Source organism: Pseudorasbora parva, chromosome 8 (genome assembly GCF_024679245.1).
Source record: "Pseudorasbora parva isolate DD20220531a chromosome 8, ASM2467924v1, whole genome shotgun sequence".
NCBI lineage: Eukaryota > Metazoa > Chordata > Actinopteri > Cypriniformes > Gobionidae > Pseudorasbora > Pseudorasbora parva.
In genome coordinates this window covers 20,695,101-20,722,452 of record NC_090179.1, presented here as the reverse complement: position 1 = coordinate 20,722,452, position 27,352 = coordinate 20,695,101, and the positions used below count along the sequence as shown (strand labels likewise).

General features: G+C 37.3%; 1 protein-coding gene and 1 long non-coding RNA gene across 17 annotated transcripts in view; one reads left to right on the top strand and one right to left on the bottom strand.

Moving 5' to 3' along the window:
* The window catches only part of LOC137084243 (uncharacterized), a 31,940-nt gene extending 17,801 nt beyond the window's left edge, over positions 1-14,139 (top strand). The window contains exons 2-3 of the long non-coding RNA XR_010906722.1: positions 3,620-3,762; positions 13,571-14,139. This is a non-coding gene — a long non-coding RNA (uncharacterized lncRNA). The remainder of the gene's footprint in view (positions 1-3,619; positions 3,763-13,570) is intronic.
* mecom (MDS1 and EVI1 complex locus) overlaps positions 1-27,352 on the bottom strand; it is a 258,236-nt gene that overhangs the window by 46,069 nt on the left and 184,815 nt on the right. The gene's annotated exons all lie outside the window — the stretch shown is intronic.

Here is a 27,352-nt window from a genome sequence, read left to right as displayed (position 1 = left end):
GCACAATAAGCCTATATGAACTATTTACAAAATATAAATATTTCCTATCTTTAAATGGTCCAGTCTCCTTCTATTAAACAAATTTAAAGAAACAAAACAAAAACAAAACAAATGTTGTTATTACTCTTATAATGCTCTCATAATCTCTCACTCTCTTTTACCCCTGCTTTACATTTTCAGGTCAGGGTTAACAAACAGGAACATTCTCTGCACCTGAACATACACTCTCACATATAAATGCATGCTTACATGCATAATGAGGAAAACTGCAGTGGAATATTGTATGTCATTATGTGCATGTGAAGCCTGAGGCTGTCTGCGACACGGTGTGATGTGTGTGTCCAGCGCTTTTAGAGTGTAATCTAAGCGCTGATCAAATGCATGAGTGTGAGTGTGTGTGCGTGTGTGTGTAAGAGCTCTTAATAGAACCCTGTCGCAGGGCTGCCAGAGTGAGAAACAAGCAGGGTAATGGATGACTGGAACCTCAGCTCCCAGAATTCCCTCTGGTGACCCTCGCTGGCCAGCCATGCCGCCTACGGCAACTCCACATAAAAAGAGAAGCGGAGAGGAAAGGGAGAGAACGAAGGAGCAGGGGGAAAGAAAAAAAAGAGAAAATGTGAAATTGATGGGAATAAAGGAGAGAAACACAAGAGATTTGTTGACAGTGAAATTGCCAAAAGGCCTTAAAGCATGTAAAAAAAAAGGTTAAAAATGGAGAGATACAAAAGAAAAAAAGATAAATAAATATTGTGAGTAAAAGAGATAATTTTGGGTTGGTGGTGTTTGTGAGCATGTATGTGTTTATGTATGTGTGTCTGTGATTGATGACACTGTGTGTTACTAAGAGGGGACCCATCACATGTGATCACATAAACACTTATTCAGTGTTTGTGGAGCCTGACGAGCTGTGTGTGTGTGTGTGATTGATGAGAGAGTGTGTCGGTAAGTGATCTTTGAGCCTGACATGGCCGAACGCTGCTTTGTGTCGTCACAGATATCACAAGAGCGAAAACACACACCATTAATCAAGTATAATTAACTTACACACAAAACCCTTTCAGAAAACCTGAGCACAAGTCCGTTTTAAGAGTACATTTCTAAAGGAAATATGTGTGTGTATGTGTGACTCATTTGGTAAGTTTTGATCGAGAAATGGACATCACTTTCTTTTTGTCTATCTTTAGTTTTCATTGGCTTTCTCGTTCAGGCAGTCTGAACAAGAGTTATAGTTAGGGAGAGAATTTAACAAGTTTTCAGTCAAATGTAGGCACGTTTTGCATTTGCAGTGATGTGCGATTAAAGAAGGAATATATAATTTAATATAATTAAAGAAGAATATATATAAAAAACATTAATATGCATGTCTGATTGGCTGTTTTTGTCCAACACAAAATTAAACAATCTAGTAAAAAATATAAGTAGCAGGTAAAATTGGACATTTTTGCACAAAATTTGGCAGCTTCGCATTGACAAAATGTTTATTTCCCACTCTGATCATAATACTTTACGTTCAGCGTGTCTGTATTAGGATTTGCCTACCAAAGGCCCCCACAAGGATAGTAAAACATGAAATTAACTACACTGTCAGGACCAGCAAACACTTAATAAACATAATAAACATAACTAAATATTGAACATTTAAAAACGTATGAGGGACAGATTTTAAGCAAGGAGATCGAAAATATCATTAGCTCAGCATAAAAACAATAGAAGTTAAATGAAAGTCTCCATCATAACTAAAGAATAAATATCTCATGTGCTTCTGACCCCGTCTTGCTCCTTCTCAATCTTTTTTATATCTCCGCGGATGAGTTGATATCAAAATAACGATGAGCCACGGAGAAATGCGAAATTTGCATCTGGGGAGCATGATCAGTAAATGATGCATGTAAATCCACATAATGAACTCAAATCCCTCAAACAGACCTCTTAAAGACATTACCATCCCCTACACACACACACATCTATCACTGTTCACTCACAGGGTTGTCAGACACTCAATGTCGAGTCTGAGCATTCAGTAAGCAGCTGTTTTACAGAGCACAGAGTGTGAGAAAAAGCTCATCAGTGCATATTAAAGATACCATATTGTGTCATTTGAATTATAATGTTCTTGCACCAAAAAAGCCCCAATTTTCTTTGTTTTTCACATACAGATGACAACATTGTCAAAATGATCACTGTTCATGGAGCTGCAAAAATTACTAAAAACACTGAATTCTGCTTTTAGGCCACTAGTTGTCACTTAGTAAAGAAACACTACGCACCTATCAACTGAACACGTAATACATATGCGCATAACATCACAGTTTTCACAAATTTGCATGAAAAACGGAGATGATAACGGAATCTTTTCACCCATTTTTTAAAGTTTCAGGCCCCCAAAACACGTTTGTCATGTAAATAAATGGGTAAAATACACAAGTTGAAAGCTGTGTCATTCAAACGGCCCCTAACAAAACATGAAACAAAAACAAAACACAAAACAAAACATGAAACAAAACAAAACATGAACCGAAACACAAAGCAAAAAAAAAACAAAACATGAAAAACAAAAACAAAACATGAAACAAAACACGAAAAAAACATGTAACAAAACAAAACACAAAACTTGAAACAACACACAAAACAAAACACGAAAACAAAAACATGTAACAAAAGAAAACATGAAACAAAACATGAAACAAAACAACACAAAACATGGAACAAAACAAAACATGAAACAAAACACAAAACAAAACACAAAATAAAACATGAAAAACAAAAACAAAACATGAAACAAAACAAAACATGAAACAAAACACGAAACAAAAACATGTAACAAAACAAAACACAAAACTTGAAACGAAACACAAAAAACACAAAACAAAACATGAAACAAAACACAAAAACAAAAACATGTAACAAAAGAAATCATGAAACAAAACAAAAAACAAAACACAAAATAAAACACAAAAAACACAAAACAAAATACGAAACAAAAACATGTAACAAAACAAAACATGAAACGAAACACAAAACAAAACATGAAACAAAACAACACAAAACATAACATGAAACAAAACATGAAACAAAACACAAAAGAAAACAAAACATGTAACAAAACATGAAACAAAACACAAAAGAAAACAAAACATGTTACAAAACAAAAACATGCAACAAACAACATGAAACAAAACAAAAAAAATGAAACAAAACAAAGCCAGGACGTGAGTGGTTCTTGGAAAACTCTTTCATTAACACATGATCCCATTGCCTGCGCAAAGTTTCTCAAATCCAGCAATTGCATATTTCTCAGGAGCACTTATTCTTAAGCCTTTTAACTTCTAAAAAAACTTAAAAACATGAGTCAATGGGATAAAACGGTCATCTGTATACAAAACGCAACAGACCACAAAAAGCAGAGAAGAAATTCTTGAGTGTTTTTTTAAACTACATTTTAGTGATTATGCACAGACCCTAAAATCAACCTTCATATTTTTCATTTATTTAAATAAATAAATAAATTAGTAACACCCCTTATATAGACCTGATGCCCATGGGTGTATCCCAACATGTCTGTTATCAGGAGAACAGAGATCTAATTGGATCAGTTTAAGGATGTAAATTCCCTCCCCAGTGCCATGGAAATGAATTCTGGGCATCTGGAACAGGCTGAGCGCTGTGGCTAGAAGGAAACAAAACCAACATCTATCCAGAGCGGAAAGCAGCTGAGCCCAGAGCTGAGACGCATGTAGAGGAGCAGAAATGAGAGACAGACAGGTAAAAGACCAGCACGTGTGTGTGTGTGTGTGTTTCATTTCACTGGACATGCACAAAGACCCGACAGATCCTGTTACTGCACTGACAGCTTCTTTTTCCTGGGCTAACTGTAGAGACTGGGACAGACAGGAGCTAGAGAGGAAACAGGGAGTAGAAAGAGAAAAACAGGCTGAGAAAAAGATAGTGAATAGAGGGAGGAGGAAGGAGAGAGAGCTACATTCCTGTGGTCTCAGCTGCAGCGCTGCAATGACTTAAATGTAACGTTGCTTCAACGCTGGCCGAACTGGATGCTTTACAAAAGAAATAAAACAGCAGGGCACGTCTGCTATACCAATCACACACACACACGTTTGTTTTTGTGACATATGGGGACATTCCATAGGCGTAATGGTTTTTATACTGTATTTTCTATCCCCTTACACTGCCCCTACCTCTAAACCTATCCATCACAGGAAACATTCAGCATTTTTACTTTCTAAAAAAACCTCATCCTGTGTGATTTATAAGTATTTTGAAAAGTGGGGACATGGCCAATGTTCTCATATTTCCCCCTCTCCTTGTAATACCTGTGTCATACCTATGTCATTATACACTTGTGTCCTCATATGCCACACACACACACACACACACACACACACACACACACACACACACACACACACACACACACACACACACACACACACACACACACACACACACACACACACACACACACACACACACACACACACACACACACACAGTTGTTGAAACATTTATTTTAAAAATTTTCTTCAAACAAGTCAGTGCAACATATGCACAGCAGATATATTTACATTGGCCTGAACAAAAATATGCTCACAAAAAAAAACAGTAAACTGAAAAAGAAAATTGCATCCTCCCTTTCCCCCTTCCTCTTCCTCTCTGCTCTATTCCATTGTTCTTAAATTGTTGTTGTAAAAAAGGTGCTCACCTGTGGTCTTTTCATAGAGCTTACATCCTGATTGAAGTGTTAACAATTAACCAATGAGGTGTTTGGCCAGGTGACACATGTATTGGCCATTTGGCACATGTAGTGTCATTATGAATGGCAAACATGTGACTTATGTCTGATTTTTGTCTTATGCAGAGAACCATGTTCAGTGCATTTAAAAAGTGCCATTTTGAATTGCAAAATGTGTGTAAAGCAGAAAATGTGTTTAGACTGGAGGAGACTTGAGTAGAGGTTTTGCTCTCTGTGTGTCAATTTAAATAATTGTGCTGTGCATGTCCTTTTAGTGTGTTAGCAATTGGAAAAAACTGTAATATGGTACTCTGTACATCAATTACCGGAAATCATGTATGCTGCTGATATATTTTTAAAAGCACTTCTTAAGAATACCATGGTACTACATTTCCAAAGTACCATGACACATTTCTAAAATACCAAGGTAGTACCACGGTACATGTTCAAAATACCACAATATACTATCGTACAAATCTAAAACACCATGATACTTTTCTAAAATACTATGATAGCAACACAATACAAGTCCAAAATACCAGTAGAATGGTACAAGTCTAAACTACAATAGTAGTAAAATAATTTTAAGTCAAGTCACTTTATTGATATTTTTACACAAAACACTCCGGCACTGATATTTTTTGTGTGGAAAATTGTTTTTTATCTCACAATTCAGAATATTTTTTCCAGAATCGCATGATATAAAGACGCAATTGTGAGTTATGAAGTCAGAATTGCAAGATATAAAGTCAAAATTACTTTCTAATCTCGCAAAATATTTATATCTCCCAATTCTGACTTTATAACTTGCAAAATTTTGAGTCTTTATATCATGAAATTCTGACTTTATAACTCACAGTTGTGAGAATTGTGAGATTAAAAGTCACAATTATCTTTTAAATTGCTTTATTCTGTGGTGCAAACAAGCTTCCATATATTCCTCTCGAGTCGCCTATTGAAAGTCGCCTATTGGTGTCAGTTACAACTATAGGATGCTGCTGAAGGTGGTGGGCAGCAAGACGGCTCACTAGGTTTTGGAACACAGCTCTGTTTTTATTCCATCTCTCCTCATCTATCCTCTAATTCCCAACATATTTCTCAAATTTCTCTTCTTGTCTTTCCATCGGTCAGCTTGTACCTATCAATTTCCTCAGTTCTTGTCTTGATATTTAAGGGAACTTTCCTCTCTCTCTCTGTCTATCGAAGAATGATGAGCCACACTGGTCTATATTGAGCTGTGTGTGTTTATGTGTGTATCTACTTTTAGAGTCCTTCTAAAGCCCAGTCCATCCATCTTACGGACGACAGCAAGGGCAGAGTTTGGGTCAGAACATTCACTTCTCATCCTCTCTCTCTCTCTCTCTCTCTCTCTCTCTCTCTCTCTCTCTCTCTCTCTCTCTCTCTCTCTCTCCCTCTCTCTCTCTCTCTCTCATGCCATCTCTCCTTCTGAGAGCAGGCCTCGCTCCACAAAAGACCACGCGTTTAAGCAAACCTCATGTTTGGAACTTAAGCTTGTCATCAACTTTGGATCTAAGTAATTGTTTCCTTTGCAGGCTAAAGTTGGCTTTGAAACGTTCCGCAGGCTTAACTTTGTCTCAGGAATAGCACTGCTGAACTGAAGCTTGTTAGTTAACAGACACGACAGATGTTCGTTTTTGGAAGTGGACAGAATAGTTTTGTTGATTGCTGTTATCTATCAGACGACAGGAGTCAGATGTACAAACACTGTTAATCACTTTCAGAGGTTTCTAGAACAAGTCATCTGTGCAGCAGACACCGAACGCATTACTGGGGTCCATGTGATGATGGATGGATGGATGGATGGATGGATGGATGGATGGATGGATGGATGGATGGATGGATGGATGGATGGAGAGAGAAAGAGATAGACAGACAGACAGACAGACAGACAGACAGATAGATAGATAGATAGATAGATAGATAGATAGATAGATAGATAGATAGATAGATAGATAGATAGATAGATAGATAGATAGATAGATAGATAGATAGATACAGTGGTAAGTAACTATCAAAAGTGGTCCAAGGAAGAAACAGTGGTGAACCGGCAGCCAAGGCTCACTGATGCACGTAAGGAGCGAGGGCTGGTCCATGTGGTCTGATCAAACAGACGAGCTCCTGTAGCTCAAATTATTCAAGAAGTTAATGCCGGTTCGGACAAAAATGTGCAGAATAAGCATCGCAGTTTGTTGCTTATGGGGCTGCACAGCTGCAGATCAGTCAGGGTGTACATGCTGACCCCCGTCCACTGCCGAAAGTGCCAACAGTGGGCACGTGTGCATCAGAACTGGACCATGGAGCAGTTAAAAAAGGTGGCCTGAGTTTTCTTTTACATCTCGTGGATGGCCGTGTGCGTCGCTTACCTGGGGAACACATGGCACCAGGATGCACTATGGGAAGAAGGCAAGACGACAGAGCCAGTGTGATGCTTTGGGTAATGTTCTGCTGGGAAACAATGTTATGCCTGATCGTTGTATATAGGGTATGGCTTGTATGAAAAAAGTACTAAACTTGTAGTGAAAAAGCAAAGACAATCAGCAAGTAGAGATATGAGCTACTGAAGCGCACACACACACACACACACACACACACACACACACACACACACACACACACACACACACACACACACACACACACACACACACACACACACACACACACACACACACACACACACCCAGCAGCAGCAGCAGCAGCAGTTATTGTTCTCACTGTCTTTGTGAGAGTGCCACTGGCTGCCAGTGGTAATTGAGAACAGAAGGATTTACACAGAGACAAGACTATCTGTCTGCTCTCATAATCACACACGCTTACACACGCACTCACAAACACAGAGTGGCATAGCGGAACATGGTTATCAGTGCATTCTCACACTCTCAGGGCTGATTCCACTCATCTGCATATCACGCACATACACAGACTTCAAAAGAACACAATGATACAAAAGCAATAATGATGCATTAGAAGAGAACAGACAGCAGACAATAAGACGATCAAAAGAGCTTCTTTACAACTTGACAAGCACACAGGCAGTGTGGAGAAACCAGACAACTGCAGCAGATCTGATACAAAACTAATAGACACAAAACAACACTCTCTCGTCCATCCATCCATCCATCCATCCATCCATCCATCCATCCATCCATCCATCCATCCATCCATATTAAAAAAAAAGTTTACTTGTGATTACTTGTTTGTTTGTTTTTGGTGTACATTTTGGCTGTCATTTATCATGATAGAAATCAGTAAAAAAAAAAACACCTGCATCTGCTTAAACACACACACACACACTGGCAGACATGCTGTGAGAGGACGACACACTCATGTCTCTTTTATGAACAGTGCTAAACTTCATGTCATCACCTTTACACTGAGGGTTGTACGCCTGTACACACACACACACACACACACACACACACACACACACGCACACGCACACGCACACGCACGAGGATGATGATATCTCGCCTCTCATCAGGCTGCATTGGCTCTAAACACGTTCATTCTTTTCTTGCTATCTCTCGCATTCTCTCCTTATCAATGTTATCTGAGGAAGGCAGGAAACAAACATATAAAAGAGACAGATCTGCTCTTCCAGCTGCCGTCGACGGGATGCAAACACACTTTCCGTCATTTGTTTTTGAAGTCCCTTTGATGCTTTTATGAGGTTGAATAACCGAAAAAGTGATGTCTCAGACTTTTCTCTATTTCCTTTTGTCTCTTTCCCTCTTTTCATCTTTAACAGCATCCCTCCATCTCTGTAAATGCCCTAAACCCATCCATCTGCTCCTCTGTCACTCTCTCTTTCTCCTCCTCCTCTCCATCTCTTTTACACTCCTCCTCCACAGTTCTGACACACTCCATCCATCTCTGACAAACCGATCGGCGTGTCAACAGGTCAGCTCCGCAGAGACTAACCGTGCGCGCGTTTCCACGAGTGTGTGCGTGTAGATGCTAATCAGTGGCGATGTTGCTAATGCAGTCTCAGCTGTCGTTTAGCTAACAGTTTAATGGCTTTTTCTGAAAGAAGGACTGATGATACAGTGTGTTTGTGTGTTATCCATCCGTTAAACACCCACCCTGTCCACGAGCGCTACCGCACACCTGCTTTATCCATGACTACACGTCTATGTCGCTATCTGAGTTCTGCTCTGCCACCTCCAACCCAATCATCACCGAATATTGTCTCTTTTTCATTTCGTTTCATCCTGTCCAAGACGAAAAAATGTCGAAAGAGAGGCGTGTTGTTTGCCTGCGTGAACAAAGAAAGATATCTCAAACGTGACATCTGGACATTCTTGTCGCTTATTAGAGCAAGAAAACGGAAGAACATGGTGGAGAGGATAAAAGATGAAAAAAAGAGAAAAATAGCTTCGTACAAATGTCATCACGGTCTTTGATTGAGACATTTATATGTCAAAGTGAGTTGGTTAACTTCACTTTACCTCAGGCACACAAAACTATTTAGACAAATATTTACTTACCAAACAAAAATATTATATATATATATATATGTTATGTTACAAAATATTTTAAACAAATTGTGTTCTTTTTAAAAATGTTTCACAGTATCACAGGTTCTCAGGTTCACAAAGTATCACAGGTTATAAACAATATTAATCAGCACAAATGTTTCCAAAATGGACAATAAATGTGCATGATTTCTAAAGTATCATGTGACACTGAAGACTGGAGTAATGATAATAAAAATTCAGCTTTGATCACAGGAATAAATACTATTTGAAAGTATAGAAATACTATTATTTTAAACTGTAATCATTTTTCACAATATTACTTTTTTCTTTATTTTTAATTAAAGAAATGCAGAGTAGATTTTGCAAAATGCAGAAGAGATTTTTTTATATAAACACTGTATATTGAATTTGTAAAGTTTAGAATAAAAATCTTTTTTAGTCTTTATACGGTAAGGTTTTTGCAATAATGATCAGCTGACTGTACATTATCCAACTTATTACATGGATACTTAGTCCAAATGTTTTTTCTTTCTTTTTCATTTTAATGCAATTAAGTAGAAAGACAGTACAAAATACAGTTTATGGGTGATTAAATAAAAATAGTAAAATAGTAAACAGTGACCACTGTGACTGACCAATCAGAATCAATAATTTGCATGTAAAATAAGATTGTTTTAATTAGCTTTAATCAAAATAAATGTCATGTCCGCATTTGGCTAGGCAAAATGTGGAGGGTGCGTGTGTGGCTGAAAGTAGTTGGTAGAGAATAAAATAATATAACAAATATAATAAATATAATATAACAAATATATAATAAATAACATAAGTCTGATATGATATTTGAGTGAGCGTGGGTGTGTGGTGATGTTATATGCCATTCAAAGACAGTCTGAAGCTCAAACTTTAGTTATGCTGATATTGTACACGTTTAAACACATACTCTCTCACCTGATTGTGCTCATGGTCTTTATCAATGTAGAATAAAGACATTCATACTGATGTTTGCTGACCCGTGCCATATTTACATGATGGTCTTTGAGCAAACAAGGCTAGTGTGTGTGTGTAAACAGTATGGTCTGAGTCACTCTGTAATGTGGGTTGAGTCTCTTAAAGCTTTAAAAGAGAGGAATCACACATATTTACCTATCTGTCTAAATGAGGACATAACATAAACCCAAATCATATCCTTAAAAAGATAATGTTTTGCAGTTTTATAATAAGAAAAAATACGCTTTATTTATAAATCATTTAGTAGGCCAAACATGAAACACACAGACCCGTTGAGCTCAGTAGATTTGAAGCAAAACATGATTTATGAGGTTTTAAAATAGTGAGGATAACTTCAAATGCGAGTTTTCGACATGTTTCAGAGCAATTTGGCCCTCACAAGTAGTACAGCATCTATCTGTGTGAACTGCACCCAGTGCTGCTCCTGTACTTGACCTCTGTCTATCACTCACTGCATGGCTCAATATTTGTCTCAGACATCATAAATATTAAATATGCAGAGAGCAAATATTTGAGTTTGGCCAAATCCGCAAAGTACTGCTCAAAGACGGCATTCAGAGGAAGGGAGAGGCTCTTCCAACACATGCACACACACACACACACACACACACACACACACACACACACAAGCACGCACGCACACACACACACACACACACACACACACACACACACACACACACACACACACACACACACACACACACACACACACACACACACACACACACACACACACACACACACACACACAAGCACGCACGCAGACGCACACACACAGACGCACAAAAACGTAAACATACAAATATACACAAACTCATCAAATTCATACACACTTATGCAAAACCACACAGACTAAGACACCCAAACACACATGAACACACTAACATGCACATGCAACCAAAACACAGACACACACATAACCAGAGGCGGACAGTATTGAAGTACTTTCCAAGTAATTTTGTTTTTCAAGTATATGCACTTTATCAGTGTTCTTCTTTGGAAAACTTTTACTTCACAATTTTCCAAAACAAAATATTGTACTTTTTACTGCAATACATTTCATATTGAATATAATGTAATACTTAATAACATTAAAAATCTAGTACTTTATACTTTTACTTAAGTAAAACAAATTCAAAGTTTTACTTGAGTAAGTTTTACAAGCAAAAAAGTACTACATTTTTAATGTAATGAAGTAAGAAAACAACAACTTTTATTTATGAAATGCTGTGCAGTAAAAAATATGGCATTATATATATTATGCTTTGGATAGTGAAGCTACATTCCAAAAGTTTTCCAAAGAAAAACACTGATAAAGTATACTTAAAAATCTACTTGAGTAAAAAGTAAAAATACTCCACTACTGTCCACCTCTGCACATAACTACACATTAATACATGTAATCATATTTGAAAACACACTCTGTTAATACATATATTTTGTCATTATCACGATATGAATATATGAATAAATAAATACAATTATGAATATATATATATATATATATATATATATATATATATATATATATATATATATATATATATATATATATATATATAATTTTTTTTTTTTTAAAGATCTGTGTGTGACTAAGTGAAAGGTAATCCGTCTGACCCTATGTAATTATGACCTTTGAACCTGAGAACATCCTAAATCAGAATTCAAAACACACACACACTCACTCACTGATCTCTCGAACCCGCCTGGAGCCACAGGCAGAGGTGAAAGCTCAACGCCGTGATATTGTGACGCCCGAGTGACCCTGGTGTCGTCGAGGGTGTGCCCTCTGGCAGCAGAACCATTAGAGGCCAGAAAAAAAGGACGGATAATACGATAAAAATGTGTCCCTGTGTGTTATTGTTGGAATAATATGTCTCCTATCCTCAGTATGAAAAGCAAATGTGTAAATAAGCTCATCCAAACATCACCAAGTTGTCCTTTGGTTTGATTTGTGGAGCAGGGCGCCATAAATGCTAAGGTTATGGGTTCAGTTTCAAGGGACTCCATACACTGATAAAACACTAAACTTTGAATGCACTGTAGTTGCTTTAGATTAAAGTTTCTTCGAAGTTATTGTAAATATGTCAGAAATGTGGCTTAGTGGTTAGTGCACACTGAGCCTTGGTGCTTATATGGTTAATAGGGGTTTGACTCCAACTTTCAACATTACCTGACACTTTTTTCTCATTACTTTATTTTAAGTTTTCCTTTTTAAAGTGAATTATACAGTTAAAGGGATAGTTCGCCCCAAAATTAAAATCATCATTTACTTACCCTCAAGTTGTTCCAAACCTGTATGAGTTTCTTTCTTTTGCTGAACACAAAAAATACATTTTTAAAGAATATGGATAACCAAACAGTTGATGGACCTAACTGACTTCAATAGTTTTTTCTCCATACTATGGACATCAATGGGACCAGCAAATGTTTGCTTTCCCATATTCTTCAAAATGTATTGTGTGTGTGTGTTCAGCAGAAAAAAAAAATGAATACAGGTTTGGAACAACTTGAGGATTAGTAAATGATGATGATGATGATGATGATGATGAGTAAATGCTTTTTGGGTGAAGTATCCCTTTAAGTGCTATCATACTATAGGGGTTTGAGTTATAGAAATATGATTTTTTTAGGTTTAGTTATATGTAATAATTATGCATAATTTACTTGAATGTAGTTAATAAACTTATAGTATAGTTATTACTATAATAAGTACATGTAACAAAGACCATCTTAAATAAAGTTTTACCAAAAAAAAAAAAATCATATATTTAAAAATGTTTTGAGTCTGTCATGTTCACCAAGGCTGCATTTATCTGATCAAAATACAGTAAAACATTAATATTTTCTAATTTTGATAGATTTTAAAATGTAATTCATCCCTGTGAATTTCCAGCAGCCATTCTTTATGTTCCATTCAATTATTCTAAAATGCTGATTTGATGTTCAAGAAATATTACTTATTATTTTAAAGGTAGAAATCAGGTTGTGGAAATCGTGATACATTTTTTTTCCAGGATTTTTGATGAATAGAAAAGGAAAAAGAACAGCATTTATTTGAAATGGAAATCTTTTGTAATGATGTATTTCCAGCGGGATATGTGAAAATCTGTGGCATCGCTGTCCACGAGTATTTATCTGCGTGATGGCCGTGACTGTGAGAGTGGGATGGTACTGGCGGTGTATCTAAGTCAGTGAGAGGATCTTTAAGATGTCACTGTGTGGAGAATCCGATTTTTATATGTTTTGGCAGTTGGCCTCTTAGAGCAAAGAGACAAAACTTAATCTCTTTCTCTCTCTCGCACACACATAGATACACAGACGCATCCTTTACATCCTGACACCCTGGTTCAGACCGGCCCGGAGGGGGCTCCGTCTTGCGGGCACAAAGGTTGCGTCTGGAGGCGGGTAAAGTAAGCGGACCCCTGGAGAGCTGCACAAAGGTGGGAGGAGAGAAACAGAACAACACGCCCCAGCCTGCCCCTCGCTCGTCCCAGCGGGGAGGCTCCTTCTGTGAGCATCTCTGCATCAGTCACTCCCTCGCCCTGCCTGGAGGACAGATTAAAGTACAGTAAAGAGATAAATTCAAAGGTTGACACGTCAAACGGAGGCCAGCGCAGGAAGAAAGGAAAAGAGATTCACACACAAAATAGATCACTCACGCACGCTAAACAGAATCAATAAACGGAGACAAGCGTACGACAGAGCATGAGACAAAACCGCAGCGGTAAACGCATGAAGCCAAATAGCATATTCTTTACACAGAGTCCTAACCAGACAAGTTGCAGTTTGCAAAATTTTGGTTTGCGTATACAAACATGGGAAATTAGAAATTAGAGTTTCATGTGAAGAAAATAAAAGTAGAGCAAAGTTGAAACTATAGTTTGAATCAGGGGTGCACACAAGGAGCACCTGGAGATTCGGTTTGGTGCTGTAGTGTGACCCATTATATATAACTATAACAATGTTATAATAATTGCATTATTGCGCTTTGTTTAGGTAGTCTTTTAATAAAATAAATAAAGTTTGATAAGAAATTAAAAATACATTTTGTACACTAGTACACTTAAAAATACAATTCTAATATTTAAATTAAAAAGAAATTATATATGAATTTTCAACATTTTTAAACCTAGAATCAGCAAGCTTTTATTTTGGCGGGTTGCCAGTAAGTAAGTATACGCACTGTCGGTTTAAGTACTTCCGAGTGAATGTCACAGGTTTGCGTTTTTCTCTGAAACCAGCAGATTTATTAAAGCTACACTGTGTGATATTTTCCCCCATCCACCGGTGTAAAGGTGTATGACCATCCAGTGAATAATAGTTCCTGTTCCTCTCAATTCCAATTTTGTTCTTCCGAAACTCCTACGGTGGCCGATTTAGTCCAAGATTAACATGGCAATCCCCCTCTTTACATTCGACACGGTGCCATCAAAGGTTAAAACGCAAAAGGCGAAGCTTGAATTTATGGGTATGTCCCTCTTTGGCTAATGTACTTTCAAGATGGAGGCGCAACATGGCGACCAGCATTCGAACCCCTCACCCGTATGTTTTTTCAATGGCATATTATAAACTTACGAGAATACTTTATTACTTGACAGAAGTAAATATACATTAATGAGCACATATATTTTTGAAAGAACTAAGTGTTTTTAGCTAAGAATAAACTAAGAAAGTTCAACAGTGTAGCTTTAAGCAACTAATTTCAAACTGAAATCTTATACAGTATTAATATTAGTCGATCTAAAATGATGACTGTACAGTTACGGCTGTCAACCATGTCGGTATGTAAATGAGGGGTCTTAATTGATTTACCACTTATATGCACCCCTGCTTATAATGTGCCTCGTCCATGTTTCTGAACATTTTTACACCCCTAACAAATAAATAGTACACAAACGGACACAACCACAGCCAAACCTGACCATGTGATAATCAATATGCAGCTAACTGAGAGAGATGTGTTTTACTGTGAGCAGTGCAACCCAGCACAGCCTGACAGAAACCAATAAAAAATCTTGATGAAGTTATGGCTGGTTAAAATAATTATGGCTGGTTAAGTTTTGAGAATCTCACGGTGAGTTGAACCAAAATAACGCAATTTTACATCATCTTCCCCTAAAAACAAGTGAAGTTCTCATTAGTGGTGTAGAAACAATCTACAAAGCGGGAAACACATTATAACTGATATCAGTTTAAAATGAGTTTCAGAAAGGAAAATTGGTTGTAAATCTCATTCCTCATAAACGATGCTCAGTCATTCGAGAAATATCGATTTAAGATGATCTCAACAAAAATTGAGTAGAAAATGTGTAATTGAAAAGTTAATCAGCTGCGATGGTTCTCAGTAGGGTTGGGCATCGTTTTGATTTGAACGATTCTGATTCCGATTCCGATTCTTACTTTCGATTCCGTTTTTTTTTTTTTTTCGATTCTCGATTCCGATTCTTTGAGAGGTGGAGTCAAAACATGTCACATCAATATTCAATGCTATTTTCAATACCATGGGGGAAAAACACTGCATATACTGTCAATTAGTTATTTTTTATATAATTATTATTTTTTGTCTGTCTGTTGAAAGTCTAGGCAATCAAAAATTTCTTCTGAAGAGATCACTTTATATGATAAAGCTTTTAAGCTTTTACTCCTATATAAACATTGATCAATTACTATTAAAATTATCTCACAAATATTTGTTAACTCAATGTATTTTTTACAACGGGGTAATTGTGTTGCAATAGTTTACACGCAGCACAAGTAAGCTTGATTTCGAATGGTAAAATGAATTTAAAAAGACGACTAAACAGTAATGAAATCAGAACAAATAAACATATTACAAAAAATAGCACAAATAAATACAATAGAATGAAAGATATAAATGAAATAGACTGCTTTATTTTTTCAGGTAAGAAACTGAATTAAAAAACACAAAGTAGGCTAATTTAAAATAACATTGGATAATGTTTTTTTTTGCAAAAAATTAAATAGTTTCATATAAAACCATTAAAGTTACACACGTTGATCAAGAGCAGTGTGATCGTTTGTCTTTTTGTAGTTTGGCTTTGAATGACTGCTGTCCCTTTAAGAACTGCCGCACTCATGGATCCTGAACACTGTTCCTGCTACTCATTCTTCATTTCTTCCTGAATTGTTTACAACTATGTTTACATTAATACTCTTTAATAATTAATGCACAAAATGTGCACTGACAATTTATTTGATTGTATTTGACCAATAATAAGCTGTAAAAAGAAGCAAATATTTGCACTTGTATGTCAGAGGGGGCTTTATTACGGTATGTGTGTGTACGCTTCAGATGTGAGCGCGAAATCTGCGGGGATTCATAGAATTATGTGCAATCCCGCGCGAAATTCAGACCGATCACACACACTAACACGCTGTCGTAAGGAAAAGTCCAGCAGAACGAGCGTCGATCATGTTCAGAGGGTTAACCGGGCTGAGTGAGAATATGCGGCTGCGCGTCAACTCGCTGTCGGTCAGAGAGGAGAGGAGAGCGCAGCTGGGATCGATACTGTAGAAACTGAGTAGGCTATCGTATCTTTTCAGATATTTCAGTATCGATATTTTTGACAACACTAGTTGCACTGTGCCAACCCAGGCGTTTTGAAAGTGAAATAAATCCACACTTCAGAGCCGCTTACCGGGCTTCCATGGCTAAAAGAACAAGCGGGCGCGCAAGCACCGGAAATCAGGTGGCCATGGAAACCAAAACTTGCGCGCTTGGAACCGATGATCGGAACCGAAAACACATTTTCTAAATGATCCCAATGGAAACGTTATTTTTTAAACGGTTCCAAGTTAGAACCGGTTATCGATGCCCAATCCTAGTTCTCAGTATCTTCTTTTGTACCTTTTGAATTTCATATATTTCAGTTTCTGAAACTCATTTAACCTTTTGGTGCACAATAACGCTTTGAGAAACTTAGGCAATAAGCACCGTCTTTTAAAGCAGGAAGGATTCGAGTTCATCCTGTTTCAGTACGATCCAGAAGTGCTGCGGATTCTGTGCTATGAATCACACACACACTTCATTGGTCCTGGCACACTGTAACTGGACCAAAGCGACTGTGAGTCAGATCCAAAAGTGTGTGTGAGTGTGTGTTTGTGTAGGTGCCAGGGGAACTCTCCGTAACCCCTGAATTCCGGCCAGTAGAAACTCAGCGTCCTGAAAGAGGGCTGTCATTACAAGCCGTGGGGAGATTCTGACCTGGGATCATCTTGCCCAACCTGGAGGATTATCCAGCGGACTCACAGGACTGGTCTCAGGTCAGCGGCCGAGGGCGAGCTGCTCTTGTCCGTCATTATACAGCAATCAGGCAGAGGAGTGCGGCTAATGAGAAGCTCCACTCCTCTGTGTGTAAACCACAGCACGCTGCCAGAGCGCAGAAAATAGAATTTGGAATACAGAGTAACATTCTGCATTCTCCTGTAGAGCATTCCTCATGACCAGAGCATTCCATTCGCCATCCACTGCCTCCAACATTCTACATGCTCAGATGTTCTAGGCAAGCACACGACACGTGAACACGCAAGTTAAGAGATGTATGACAATGCAAACTGCTGATGAAGCAAAAATCTGCATTTAAAGAAAGAACGATGTTTACGGAATAAGTGAAAACTGACCACAGTTAAGTATTACACAAGTTAAAAAAATGCAGATTTCATCACTCATCTATACAGAGAACTGGATTTCTCATTTCTCGTGAAGCCAATGCTGATCTGAATCATCTGATCTGAAGTCTCCCTGTACAGCCTTACAATGCAAACATCCTAAACATTTAAATGGTTTGGATTTGTTTAAAGTCAGGAATTTCCCCGGCTTATTAAAAGTTACGTTCATCTTCATTATAGTCATATAGATCAGCTGACGGATGAGACACTACAAATGTCATAATGATTATTTTACAGTTATTCTCTGTGGTTATGTCCTTATGTCGAGTTAATAATACTGTTTTTATTCGCACAGTAAATGTACATTCAAAACAGAAAGGACTTAATTGATGCTAAAGGGAATAATTAGCTCAAAATGTATACAAATAACACTTAAAGGGATAGTCCACCCAAAAATGAAAATTAGCCCATGATTCACTCACCCTCAAGCAATCCTAGGTGTGTATGACATTCTTCTATTAGACAAATAAAAGCAGAGTTATATTCAAAAAGTCAGATTTTTTTTTTGAATTCCATAAAAATGCATCTGTCAGTCAAATAATGTGCTTCACACGGCTCCGGGAGGTTAAAAAAGACCTTCTGAAGTGAATCGATGCGTTTGTCTATAAATATCCATATTTTAAAAACTTTTTAAAGTAAAGTTCCAGCCGATCGCCTTCCATGAAAGAGTGTTGAAAGTGCCGTCTCGGAGTTCAAGATGCGTCCGCGACGTCTGACGAGCGTAACTGATCGCGCAAGCCTTTGAACTGCAGAGGCACTTTCAACACTTTTTCCATAAACTGAATACGGAAGGCAATTGTCCGAAACTTTACTTTATAAAGATTTAAATATGAATATTTTTCTTACATAAACGCATTAATGCACTTCAGAAGGTATTCATAAACCTCCCGGAGTTTTATGGAGCACGTTATTTGACTGACAGATGAATTTTTATGGACTTCAAAAACAGAGCAACAATTAGCCACAACTTTTTAAATATAACTCTACTTTTATTATAGTAAATCATGAGCTAATTTTCATTTTTGGGTGAACTATCCCTTTAATTTATTTGAAAACTGTCATGCTAGTAAAAGCCGTAGCATTTGAGCTGATCTGTGGCTTTTTAACGGTTTCCAAGAGTCTGAAGTTGGTCTGTTGGTCAGCAAAAAGACACCAGGAAGTAATATACACGCTTCTCAACTTATAACAGATAATGTTTGATATATCAATTCATGTACATGCATATACAGTCTCTTATAAACTATCCATGTGCAACTGATATGTTGCAAATGTGGTGATTTTAAGTCAATGTTTTGGCATTAAGTCTGTCGGTAGGGAATCGTAAAATGGCCGCTCAAACAGTTCTGGTGGCTTCACCACCTGATGGCAGTTTAGAACGCAATGAGCAATCCAGTCATTATACAGATCAGTGGATTTCGTCAATATCTGAGAAACGTTTACATGAATGAAAGTCAAAGTGATTATATCATATTGGAAGGCAATTTTCTGCAGCAATAACAAGTGACTAAAATGGTCTTTTCTATTTTAATATATTTTAAAATGTAATGTTTTCCTGTGATGCAAAGCTGTATTTTCAACATCATTAGTCCGGTCTTCAGTGTCACATGATCCTTCAGAAATCACTCTAATATGGTGATTTGGTGATAGTATAGTATCCAAACCAAACAAATAGTAACCAAACAAAAAAAGCAATAATTGTATTGATTTTTATTTAAGTAAGAACTCATAAGTCCATGTTTTACCAAATTTTTGAGGACATTTTCAGGAATTTAGCCCACCCACCCCACACACATCTCAGTCCAGACAAAGGTTCTAATGTGCAGTCTGTCTCTGGCAGACTTTTAAAAGCTGATAACAGAACAGAACCGCTCTTACATGCCAATCTGACCCACTATCCGTCCCTCCCTTGTTCTCCTCTCCTTCATTCAAGCCTTCCCTCCATCCCCACGGACCCAAACATCCCTGAGAGGAGATATAGCGCCTGTCTGGCGCCAAACGGTGTGTCCATGTGTGCGCGAGGGCCGCAGCCTTTTACATCCTCACAAAAAAACACTGAAAAAACAAACACCCACAGACAACAGTGTGAACACACACACAGAAACACACACCGACGCAGATGCTAAGAGACATGAGCATGTAAAGAGCAGCGCCGCTATCATACACATCACCACACACACACACACACACACACACACACACACGAACAGAGGCCGCAGTGTTGGGTGGTCTGTGGGGATTTGCAGAATTTGGCCTGGCCGGTCTCTGCTTGAGTCTCCTGGTGAGGTATCTGCTCCAAACGCTATCATCTATCATCAAAACACACATACACGCTAGCTGCAGAGCAAGGCCTATTTGTCGTCAATAAACAGCTGAAGTTGCTGCAAATGTTGAGTTATGTGCGACTCAATTTGATGAAAACAGAAATATTGTTCATTTGTCCGTGATGTATTGCAGAGCAGCTGGTGGTGCGTTTGAAATGGCCATCAAAATTAGCATTTCATCTCATCTTAGCATCTCCACTGGCCACATTTGAGACGCTTCAATCAGGGTAAGTGGATACGGGAGCTTTAGAAACCCAACTCGACAAACTCACACACACATTACACTGGTTCAACCCTCTTCCCCTGAAACCTGTATTCCCTCAAGTGAACAAGAATTCAACACACACACACACAAACACACACACACACCGTTTCAGGCAATTAACTCTGGGATGTCAGTGATCCAGAAACACACACGTTTTCATTAAGGAGAAACAAACTCACTCACACACATCAAGGTCACTTTAAATGTCACAGAAACACAAAGACATAGGAAAGAAAAATCACAATTATGATCACTGTTATATATCTGAAATGTTTCTCCTAGACTGCAGTGAGATTAAATAGAGACTTTTCAGCTACTTTAGATTTTCTAGAGAAAAAGACCCTCTAATATTTCAGAAGGCATCTCTGAATCCAAAATGAGAAAACGTAAACATTTCTCATCAAACTGTTTTAACATATTATCTATCTAGCGATGATATTAACTGAACAGCAAACTAAGGCTTGAGTTTTCTGCTACTCTAGACTAGTTTCAAAAATGACCTTAACAATTGCTGGGTTTCCATCCAAATGGGAACTGAATCTTTTTTTATATTTAAAAAAAGCAAAAAAGCAAAAAACAAAAGGTGAATTAGATGCGTTTCCATCAAGTTGTTCGAGCGGATGGTGGTGATTTGCGGTTCCATCTCCCATTATTCACATGAACTCAAGGTTTTTTTGTGAAATTTGGCGAAACTTAAAAATGAGCATTAAAACCACCGTGATGGGAACATGGCTCAAACATGAGCTGAGATTTGTAAACTAAATCTGGCATAAATCAAATAATCTGAGTTATGCTAATTTTATCGCTCTAAATCTTACTGTATGTCAGCGATTTCTGTATATTTCTCCTAAAGACAGATAAAAATATTAAAATGCTAGAAAAATATTCAAATGAAAATAACTGAGAACTCCATTGAGTCCTTTGCGCAATGAAGCTTTCATCCAGGGATTCCTGCTTTTCACAGTTTTCCTTTCTTCCTGTTTTCTTATATCCCTCTTGTCATATTTCATTTATATTTACAAAGGTTTTTGCGTTGTTATCTCTCTTTTTCTCACTCTCTCAAGCAGCCCTTTGCTTTGACTATGAATTACCCACTTTTCACTTGTTTTATTTTCACAGTTGTGTAAGTGTGTGTGTGGTAACGCTGCTGTCAGGATGAGGCCGTCCCTGAAGTGTCTGTACAGATGATGATTTGTCTTCTCTCTCTCTCTCTCTTTCTCTAATGGTTTTTTCACTCGCTCCCTGCCTCCCCTCTCTCAGCAGGTCTTTCTTGCATAACCATTTATTTAAGAGATTTTTGGCTGTGCCTGGAGGCTCTAATTACAGGCATAGACAGGCCCTATAAAGCCTATTCTCAGTCTTTTATTGACTTTAGCAGCGCTGCCTTGGGCACTTCAATTAAGCATTTATATGAGAAAAATACGGCAATTAAATTAAACCCTGTGTAAAGATACACCGCATCATTTTCGACCCGGGCAGGAACGGGGCTAAACCAGAGAGAATATCACAAACAGCTGCCGCGAGTGACACTGAGACATGATTGAGTGACAAAGTGAAAATAAAAAAGATGTGTGACGTGAAGTCTGACATATGGAAAAATAATTTATAAATTATGTCTGATCATGTAGGTACAAGACATGACGATAAACCACTGCTAAAATGAAACTGTGAGAGTTAGACAGATAGATAGATAGATAGATAGATAGATAGATAGATAGATAGATAGATAGATAGATAGATAGATAGATAGATAGATAGATAGATAGATAGATAGATAGATAGATAGATAGATAGATAGATAGATAGATAGATAGATAGATAGATAGATAGATAGATAGATAGATAGGAAAGAGAAATTGACACTCTGAGGGCAAATGCAAGGTCACTGGAGTCTGACCCACACACACACAAACAGGAAGATCCACTCCGCTTTGACCTCTCACTCCGCAAGCCGTAATTAAATGTTGTGAAATTCTAGTAGTTTCACACTCAGCAACATCCTCTAAAGTTTCAACACACACACTATCATCCTGTGAATACATCCCATAAAGAAAAGGGTGAAAAACACACTCGCAAAGTGAAATTTAAGTAGCTGTCTTCTTTTTAGACCCTTTGTTCAAATTGTAAAACTGCCAATTACCAGTAAACTAAGTTCTCGCACGTTTATTTTTCAGCAGCAGATCTCGCATACTTTAACTTAGTGTTGGGAATTCATTTTTTCAAATTACTTTGTGACTTTGAACTACAAAAAGATTCTCTAATTAATTCGAATTAATATTCATCATTAAACTATTTAGTTAAATACTGTTTTCACTACATATTTTTGGAAAAACAACATGCTCAAAGAAATTATTCAATTTGGAAATTACTATGCAAAAACTGTTCAATATAAACTAGCAAAATAATTAAAATAGTGTTTACTCTTTTAAAATGTAAAGCATACCATATGCCATATTGTGGCTGCACATGTCGAGAACCCAGGGCGTCTAAGATTGGTTACATACGATTGGCTGGTCCACTTGGATATATAGCCAATTGAATTGAAGCCAAGTGTCACCAAGACAGATATTGTTGATTGAACGATTGAACAAAATCTCTCTCTCTCTCTCTCTCTCCACCTCTCTCTCTCTCTCTCTCTCTCTCTCTCTCTCTCTCTCTCTCTCTCTCTCTCTCTCTCTCTCTCTCTCTCTCTCTCTCTCTCTCTCTCTCTCTCTCTCTCTCTCTCTCTCTCTCTCTCTCTCTCTCTCTCTCTCTCTCTCTCTCTCTCTCTCTCTCTCTCTCTCTCTCTCTCTCTCCACTTCTGGCACTTTCTGCTCCCCCTCATGAATCCGGGTTTAATTATTCCACACACAGTGATGTATTCCAGGTCCCTGTGCTTCAGTTTGTTGGACATGTGCACATATTTAAAATCTGCACTCTGATTGGCGGCACATCAAAGCGCCACGGTAACAGGCCTGCTGCTCTGCAACAATAAAGATCATTCGCAGATTCCGCAAATTCTCATTGGCTCCCAGCAGGACCTTCGGGGCGTCCCAGAATGCCGGGGCAGTGTCCTTTGTGCGGTTCAACAGGTGAAAACACTTCATTAGAAAAAGATTAGAAAAGAAAAGTATAGAGGAAATGGACGCTCGGCAAAACGAGCCAAAATTAAAGTCCTGTTATTAGCAGCATGCTTTGATTTATTGGTGTGTCAAAGTGTAATTGGGTGATAGAGGGATATTTTCCCAAATAATTACTACACTGAATAACATTATAGAGGGGAAAAAACGATAAGAAACAGTTTTTGCAATGTATAAACCATATAAAGACTTAACCCCCCCCCCCCCCCCCACCAATGTCCTCATATTTCACCCTCTCCTTGTAATACATGTGTCATACCCATGTCATTACACACATTTGTGTCCTCATATTTCTAAAAAACATGCCCACACACACACAAAAAAAAAAAAAACAGACAATATTATAGCTGAGATACTTGCCATACAGAGAGAAAATACACCTGAGCAGCAGAGGGCAGAGCAGAAAACATTCGGTTGCACTTTATTTTACAGTATGTGCACTTTCAATGTACTTACAGTGTACTTACCCATGAAAATACAGAGTAATGTAACGTAACAACATGGTTTAATGTTAGGTAGTTATTACCCAGTTAGTGTCATTACTAAAAAAAGTACATTGTATGTACATGTGAAACAAAGTGCTACCAAACATTCAATGCTTCAAGTCAAAATGCATAAAAAAAACAGACACAAATGAATCCACAACAATGATTTTCGAAGAATGAAAACTTGATATAGTATTTATCAATAAAGGAACTCAAAGAAATGTGTTAAGCAACAGAAAAATCGCTGTCTTCCAAAACATCTCATTAGGGTTGATGTTCTCTGATAAACTATCCTTATTATAGCCACATATCTGATTAGACTAATTCTTTAGACTTGCAGTATTTCATTCAATTATTGACCAATAATGTTTGCATTAATGAGAAACCTGGTCTGTCACTGCCATTGGTGCATGGTGTTGTGATGTAATTTATTACAATGAAATCATGTGGCTTGTATACTGTCACAATCAGATATTTGAGCTGGTTAAGTGAGGATTTATTTTTTCAGTTATCCTTTTTTGTCACAGTTATATATATTTTTAATTATAGTGCTTTGGAAACTGTATTTGCTACAATGTGACACAAAACAACCTGATTAGTTCTAGACGAGAGAGAGAGAGAGAGAGAGAGAGAGAGAGAGAGAGAGAGAGAGAGAGAGAGAGAGAGAGAGAGAGAGAGAGAGAGAGAGAGAGAGAGAGAGAGAGAGAGAGAGAGAGAGAGGTGTAGGCTGATCTGTGATCAATCTAGGGTGAAGTGGCTGGAATGAGGGGAAGTGGGCGCCCTCCCACTACAGGCCGTGTGTGTGTGTGTTTGGGGGGTTTGAACATGCTGCAGACAATTTTCAGCTTGGTTGGTTTTACTCAGTACAGCAGGGCTCAACAAAACAAACTGACAAAACAAAGGACACCAACTTAATGACCCATACCCTCCTGACAACTCACTCCAGCACACACACACACACACACACACACACACACACACACACACACACACACACACACACACACACACACACACACACACACACACACACACACACACACACACACACACACACACACACACACACACACACACACACACACACACACACACGCACATCTGGGCATCTGGATTGGATTGTCAGATCATGGAAGTATGGTAGATTGATCCATCAGATCTATCTCTGACATTCTGGGTACACAATTACAGAAAACCGTCATGAAAACCGTGTCATGTTAATTAAATGTAACAAGAAGTGCTTTTGGGGATGTTCTCAAGAAAACAATTATAGACCGAAATACCGACTGATAAAAACAGAGACAAAAATAAAAAGAAGTTATTGATAGAATGAACGATTGATTAAAAAGATGATAGGGTACAACAGGGCTAAAAGCACACCTTAAGAACAATGTGCTTTTCACTACTCCCTTACTGTATTGCAGAAAATAAAATTTGAGGGAGCAACTGATTTTGTGTGAAAATAAATCATAAAAGATAAGATTTAAAACATAAAAAATATGTTTTAAATAATAATGTCTAAGTTAATACTTGTTCAAAACTAACACTTAAGCAAAGTTTGTACTATTTTCTGTTTATTTTGATAAATAAAATAATTATTGTTGTTTAATAAACATACTGTCATTAAAAAATTTTAATATAAAAAAATATATATTTTTTTTTATTTAATAAAGATTCTGAAAGCATTGCAGGAGATCCTATAATAATTGAATATAGATTTACAGTAGTAACAATAAATTATATTTTATGATATGATTCATATGATTTATAAAAAAATATGGTAACACTTTAGTATGCGGAACACTATTATAACAATATTAACTTCGACTTTTGCCTCAATAATCTCCTAATTTACTGCTTAATAAAAATGAGTAATGTAGTTTTTGTAGCATTTAAATTCAGGTATTGGTTAGGATTAAGGGATGTAGAATAAAGTCATGAAGAATAAAGCATTAATATGTGCTTTATAAGTAATAATAAACTAGTAATATGCATGCTAATAAGCAACTACTTAATAGTTAATAACTGAACCTTAAAATAAAGTGTTACCAAAAAAAATATATAATGGGTTCATTATAAATATGGTGGACATCGAACTTAATATATGATAATACAATCTGAATCTAACCATGTCAGGTCAACAAGAATCCGCCAGTTGTTTATCATCATGTTAATTATTGTGTCTTTCGCCCCAACAGTCTTTTACCTCAAATACCATACTTTTACATATTCTTGCATTATTGAAAAAAATGCTTTAATTACCTTAAGCAACACTGAAAATCATTAGGACATTTGTCTCAAAATACGTTCAATAATTTTAGCAATTCACATTTGCCACTTAAATCTTCAATATTGAAAAACCCCATCAAATATAAGATAAAAAGAGCAGAGAATCAACTTTGCACTGCTGCCTGTGATCATGTCAAGGATCAGCCAAATTTTCAAGTGCATCTTGAAAAGCGGATTTTTTGGAAAGTGGTGTGGCAAGTTTTTGTGCCATCTTGTGGTTTAGAGGAAATTAAAATCAAAGGCGTCTTTCCCTGGTGCGCCTTTAGACCCACTGTAACCTACAGTAGACACAACATTAAAGCAATAGACAGAAATTAGTTCATAGAACAACACGTGGTACAACAAACTGCGAAATGGATGGATGGATGGATGGATGGATGGATGCTGCATATAATACAGTAAATATAATGTATATCATAACTTGTAAGGACATATTCTGATGATAGACATAACAACATACAGAAGAATAGAATGACAGACAGACAGACAAATAGATAGATAGATCAAACAGCCAGTGAGAACATGTAAAGAGAGAGAGAACAATGTGTGTGTGTGTACATATACATGTTTTTCTGTAACACTTTAGTATGAAGAACACATTCATGATTAACTATGACTTTTTCCTCAACAAACTCCTTTATTTACAGCTTATTAATAGTTAGTAATAGGTAGTTTTGTAGCATTTAGGTACTGGATATGAGTAAGGGATAAGGTCCTGCAGAATAAGGCATTGATAAATTAAGTGTAACCTATTTTCCTATCTCTGTGGGGACTTCAACCTGAATGCACACAGACTCATGGGGCGTGTGTTACCATGAGGACCCTAAATTGAGATCCCCCTGAGGAAACAAGCTTATAAAATCACACAGAATTAGTTTTTTGGAAAATGTAAAAATGCAGAAAGGTTTAGGTGTAGGGTTAGAG